The sequence below is a fragment of the Diachasmimorpha longicaudata genome, chromosome 11 (assembly GCF_034640455.1).
Source record: "Diachasmimorpha longicaudata isolate KC_UGA_2023 chromosome 11, iyDiaLong2, whole genome shotgun sequence".
Classification (NCBI taxonomy): Eukaryota; Metazoa; Arthropoda; class Insecta; order Hymenoptera; family Braconidae; genus Diachasmimorpha; species Diachasmimorpha longicaudata.
The window spans coordinates 3,468,417-3,475,377 of NC_087235.1; positions in this window are offsets into that span (position 1 = coordinate 3,468,417).

Below are 6,961 nucleotides of genomic sequence, written 5' to 3' on the forward strand. Positions count from 1 at the left end.
TCACACCAAAACTTATATTGAATCGCGTCAAATAATATATGAGCCAATAATGTACGCAAACTGTGGTACAATTATCCGGCCTCAACTTCGATTCCTATCTAAACCTTCACTAAGAAAAAAAAAAATTCATGGGAATGAATTCAAAGTTGCAGCTTCAGACTGAATATCAATGAGTTAAGTAACCGATAATAATCGGAGAATAATATTCACTTATTTGAATGACTCTTTGAACAGTCAGTAAATTATCCGAGTCCATTTCGCAATCGGTCAGTGCACTGCGCGAAAATAAATTCGTGATTGAAATTATCCTGTCGTTCTACGAAAACGTATCATGAGTCATCGGTTCATTATTTATGTCCTGAACTTTAGTATAAATTAATAAATGGTAATTATATGATTATATGATATTTAATTTCAAATAATAACAGAAGTGTTTGCCTGAAACTAATGTGACAGTTGTAGTAAATATTTTACAAGTGTGTGGGAGAATCGAAATACCTTCATTCAAATAATTCTGTCAATTCAGAATATTCAGTCGGCCGACTGTCGGCCAGCATCGGCCAAATGTCGGCCCACTGTCGGCCATTCCTCATCTCCTGCCAGGGAAGTTACATATTTTTTCACTGAACGTTTCACACTTTTTCCCGAACCTTCCAGACATTTTACCAAAAGTTCCCTAAAAAGTCCATAACTATTCCATAATTTTTACTGAACCCCATATTAACTGACAGATTACGCATTAACTCCGCAACTATTAAACAATTTTTCTCTCCATCTCGGTATCTTAATGCTACAGTCTCGCCGATCCCCGCACATTTCGTCTTTGTTCCAACCCCAAAACCATATCTCATAACATTTCCAAAAATTCCCTCCCACACTCCCAATTTTTAAAATCAAAAACTCCATCGAAAACCTTTGCTAACTTCCTCAAAAACTCCACCGCTCTCTCCACAATGTTGCATGCAATCTTCTCCAGCCAAGCAAGTAACATCGATACACCTACGGATAAGATTATAAACGTAAAAACTATTGACAAGAGTGTCATTGATATATTATACATGTTACTCCCTTTTATCGTCATTTTTTTTCCCTTTAAACTTTGAGGAAACCGAGAGGGAGTAAATGGCATCGTGTGAACGACACGGCGAGAAAAAGTTGGACTACAAAGGATAAAGAGTGAAGGGGGGGGAGGAAGGCAACAGTGGGGACCTCATTCAGGACTTGCAAAGGCACATAAGCCCCCTCCCCCCACCCCTCCCTTGCATGCCACAGTATACATGTAAGTGAACGTTTGCCTTTGCACACGGAATTTTAATTGGCTATTTGTTTGCCTCTGGATTTTAGACGTCCACACCAGGGCCATTGGCCATTGTTCTTGTGCCAATAGAGCCGATTCCAAGTCATTCAGCGATTGAGAGGGGGAAAGGGGGGGGGTGGATTCTTTATTTCACCTTGTGGTCTATTGCTATCTAGCCGAGTACATCCGGAAAATATGATTCTGAAGAATGATTTTAAAAAAATTTGAATCTGTTCGATTTATAAAAAATAAATAGTTGCAAAAATTGGAGTGAAGTGCATTAAATATAAAAATTAGACTTGTAGAGGGCGAAATGACAATCAACTAGTTTGTAGGTCATGGTTCGGTTGAAAATTTAGACGTGGAGGGTTAATTTTTGGGATATAATTAACCCTTGTCTCTCTTTTCGCCCCCTGGAGGTCTGATTTTTACATAAAATTTGGTTCTACTTATTTATTTATGGTAAAAGGGGCTGTGACCTTGGTGTTATAGTACAGCAGAAGTTCTTTAAAAAATAGTTGTATTGTATATTGAGGGGTGGGGTATGAGGGGGGATGTAAAACGTCTAAAGTAACAATGAGGGAGGATAAATTATTACTATCGTAGTATTGTAAAATGTTAAATAAAGAATACCGTAAAATTTGTGATGTATAAAGTATTCGATATATGTCTCATACATATGTTCTGTGTAACCTTTATAAATTTGGAGAATATATGGAATTGGCGTAGATGTTAGGTTCAAAAAAAAAAGAGGGGCCTCAAGACCCTCGGTAATTTTTACCAGTTAACTGTACGTATGTACACACTCACATCCACTTGTGTACAACTTTGATTTTTATAATATCCACAGACCCCTGTGTAAAGCAATTCCAATGATAATCCATGCTTTATTGATATTTTGCGATATAATGTATACACATAATGGTGGTATAATGTAGAAAGACGAGCGTTTCCCACCCGAGTCGAGGTGCACACGCATAAATAACAAACATCCGCACACCGGCGCACGTCTCTTTCGCCCGGTCTGCCATTTGCAACCTTCAAGGCGGCTCCAGGACGGTCCAGGGGTCGGGGTAGAAGGGAGGCTGAGCGTGTGGAGAGATAACTTCCTAGACCCCCACAGCTCGCTGAAATATCACGGTGAACTGGTATATCCTATACACCGGCGCATAAAACGTGTATCTATGCGTTTTCCGTACTCGATCCACTGGCTATTCCTACAATACTTGTGCCTCCCCTTCAAGTTCAGACACCCGGGCGAACAAAACTTGAGTTTAGTGTCTGTATGCACACGTGGAGGGAAAAATTCTTGAAAAATTACGTGAGCGTTTCGTAATATGCCAGTCAAGGGAATATTCGGTAAAAATTACGGAACGTCGACAGACTTGTTCAGTAAAGTTTCAGGGAAAAGTACGAAACGTTCAGTAAAAAAATACGTAACTGCGGAGAGATAATTTTTTTTTAATTACGCGTCCGTGTGAACACGTCCTCACAATATTTAAACTACTCTTCCCTTCACAACTGAACTTTCTCACCAATAACAATATAATTTACCCTCTACCACATATTTATCACCCCTCCCACTCAATTTTATTTATCACAAAAGTTTTTAATTCGACGCTTTTTCGATTTATTTCTCCCCGTGATTTTTTCTCACTTTATCGAACAGTTTTTTTTTTTTGCTCCGACCACATCGGAAGGGGCGAGGCCGGTGTGCACAATTGTTTATGCCCATGTCCCGCCCTATCGGGACGCATCGGATACACACACGCAACTCATACAGACATTGCAGGGACGACCCGCGAGTCACCGCGGAAAAAAGCAGATACGCACCATAATACCACGACGAAGGAGGGAGGAAGACACTGTAGCGTCATATCTCGAGGGATAGTCGAAACCACACACGGCCCATTCGTTACCAACGGTGTATACCCCCTTGTGTATCTCTTCATGGGGGAAGTTCTCGTGGAATTTATATACTCGAGCTTTATTGTACAGCATGTGCATGAGGAGATTTATAATATCAACATTTTTTTGGGGGAGAATGAAGCATCACCTAGGGCTGCTGCAACAATCAATTTCGTAGGTCTGTTCCATCATTAAAATATTGAAACAAATAGATTAACTGATAATGAAAAATATAAATATACAAACAAATAGTTCGAGTATACCACATCATTCCAATTGACTTATCTCGTGCAACTGCACAGTTGTAAATATCTTCATCTCTAATTAATGAAGTTATGAATTAATTAATTCATTAATACGCCAGATTTATTTTTTCTAATAATTCAGGCTTATTCAGGCGTAACCACCTGCCCTCATCGACAAGTTTAACGCCTCGATCCGAAGTTCTATGCGTCGCTCTTCAACTTCTACCTGAAGAATTATCGGTCATACTTTCCGCAATGGGAAGCTCCAGATATGAAATCAAACTAAATTCATGTTGAAATTAACTGAAACTAACAGCGTAATTGAGCAAATTATATTGACGGTAATTTGCTGAAAGTAATTTTCAAAGGACGTTATGAATTCTTCTTCATAATGACCGATTTTGAAGAGAGAAATTACCTCTCCCACTGCTAATACTATGCAGAAAAAGAGGAATGATTAAGGGAAATAAAATTAAAAATGTCAAGGTTTTAAAGTTTTTTTTTTTCTATCTCATCTGAGATCACAAGAAGTGTCGTAAAGTTATGCCCCAGTCATTCGGTATCTCATATGATGTACGTTATGTACATTCATACATATCGAAGTCGGGGTGGTATGGCGGTCATAATACGAACCCTATATACGTAATTACCGGATCGCAGGGAAGCTTTATGACCGCGTACACCTTGGGTTTTAATTTTCTCGAGGCACACGAGGTACCGGAGAAGAGAAAATGCGAGAGAAGGAGAAAAGAGGCCACGAGCAAGACAGTTCTGTGGGTATCCTATAGTAGGTACCCTATGTATAGTAGAGATAGTAGTCACCTCTCCTTGCTCTTGTGTGGGGGAGGGTACCGTGGTTTTACGGTCTTTTTGTCTGCGATTTTTTTTTTAAAGAATATTCTTCAGTTCTGTGAATTTCATTTAAATAGGAAAAATGTATATATTTATCTATATAGGAGCCACCGTGGACGCATAGTAAATCCTTACCGGTGAACAAAAGAGACACCAAGCAATATCAAGTGGCACTGACTAGTCTCTCGATCTCCACCATTTATTTTCATGCCTGAAGATATCACAGGTGTTTTTCAGGTTCTTTTATTGTGGGAGGATACAATGCGTGCACATCAATCTAATGAAAGTCTTCTGCATTGTGAAAAAAGTTGATTAAAAATTGTCTCGGAAATGAGGAAAAACATTTTGGGTTTCAGAAAATATTTTACGATTTTTTTGGGAAAATTATATTTTGTCAAAGAGCGACTGTAATGGTTGAGGGAGTGGGGTGTTTCATTTTTTTCAAACACAATTACATTACATTTTTTTTATAGTTAATCAATCGCGTCTAACAAAATTCAAAAAGTTGGTAAAAATCCAAAATATCCTGTTTTTTTTTTATTCAAATGCTACAAACACATCACAAATTTGAGAATCACTGGGTGGCCATAATTTTAAATGAAAAAAATAATTTCGATACTCTTTCCAGACTAGCTTTTAAGTTATTGTTTATACGTGCGTCTAAACAAACATATAAATAAACTAATCACCTGATTATAGATATATAGTCGATGTAAAACAAACAAAACATTTGAAACATAAAAAAAATAAACTGAATCAAATACATTTCGCCAAGTTTCTCTCCATGACAAACCAATATTTGTTTCCACACGTCTCAAAGTCTCTAAACAATCGAACTTTTACATTGTTATTACCAACATTACACGAATGTTCTCCTCCCTTTCTTTTTCTAACGTTCTGGGAGGTTCACTCTCTTCTCCACTTCGTGTCTTCCCAAATGTCCAGAGGCATTAGAATAGTGAATCGACAGCAAGTGTTCCACCCCCTCCCTCCACCCCATCGCCCTTAAATTCTCAAACTATCAATAAATCCCCCTCCCCCCACCGAAGGAAACCCCCCGTGATTTGTATTAAACATATAGAAGCAATTATCACCCCAAACTCTACAACCAATAAATATCAAATTGCATATAATTAATTGTACGTCATATTCTCTTTCCGCCCAGCGATCTATCCATTGCTTACAGTAAATATGGGAATATTGACGATCAAAAGGTTCTAACCTTCTCTCCCTATGACCGGTTTTCCAACATACCCACATTTACCATTAGCATTTATATGAATTCTCAATAACCATACCATACCATTGGGATGAGACATACCCCTAGTCAGTGCAGTGCGGTTGATACTGGTGAAAAATCCATGGTAAACCTATACCCAACATAAAACGAGGAAAATGTATAAAGAGGAAGCGATCGAGTGTGTCGGCACAAAGACCGAGAAATACCGGCGTAAAGATAGAGATGAAGAGAACTCTCGCTCGTAGATGAATTATGTTAAACGCCTGTAAATACATGTATGCCTTGCGGGGTGGGATGCAGGGGGATGGGGGAGGGGGCAGGTATATAGGGTTTAAGAGGGGGATACATATCCTGAGTCACAAGACACCGCATGCCATTCGTCTTCTCGATTTATATTAAATCGCCCCGCGAATGACCCAACATACGATCTAAACCTTCAGCGCATAGCGCACCAGTTCATCTTTTCTTGTCTACCCTGGTGTACCTCTTCCCTCCCGCGTCTATTGAATGTACCACTCACAAACTGGGGACGAGGAAAATGGTGGAGAAAAATTATTGAATTGAGAGGAACAACTGCGGAGCAACTTTGATTTTTGATGCTGAGGTGCGTAGGAAGTTGTTATAAAATCGAGGGCACATAATTATTAGGGGGAGGGGGGGTGTAATTTTTCTTTGATAGTAGGTAAATGATGATTTGTTCTACCGTAATTTTTATGCCAAGGGCGTAATGTTTTTGTTCGTATATGGATTTTTTAGTCCGGAATTTGGAAATTTTTCTCTTTCTCTCGCACAACGAGTTGACAAAACCCCCCGGGATATTGAAAAACCTCAAGAAATGTTTGCCAACTCATTTCGATGATTGGAATCCTCGAGTGTCTCCCCGTCACAAGTAAACAAAACTCAGTCCGCAATCTGAAAACACACATAAACGTATGTACATTCGATTGGCACGCATGCAAGTCCCCTGATAAAAGGGGGAACATGTAAAATATGAGGGGAGTGGAAAAAGTAGGGTGAATGCATAACGCATGGCATCATGACAGAAACTCTGGGGTCTCCGGTGATTTATGCAGAATCATATCTCAATCTGAATGTCTTCATTTTTAACGCACAACAGCGGCTTCGTTTTACCCCCTTGTACTTTCTTCATATCCGGGCATGACACACACCGCCGGCAAGGAAGAAGGAAAAGAAAAAAGGTTTCAGGGTTGAGTTGAATCGGTCTCTTTTACGGTCCCCATGGCTCTCTCCCTCTGACACACAGTGAATTTTCGAACCAAGCGGTTTAATTTCTCCGGTGAGTCTCTCGCAATTGGTCGGAGGAACTCCAAAGAGCGGTGGACACAGAGAACGAGAGAAAAAAAAAAAGAATTTTAAAAAATGAATCCTGTAAAAAAATAAATATTAAAAGTGAGTGAA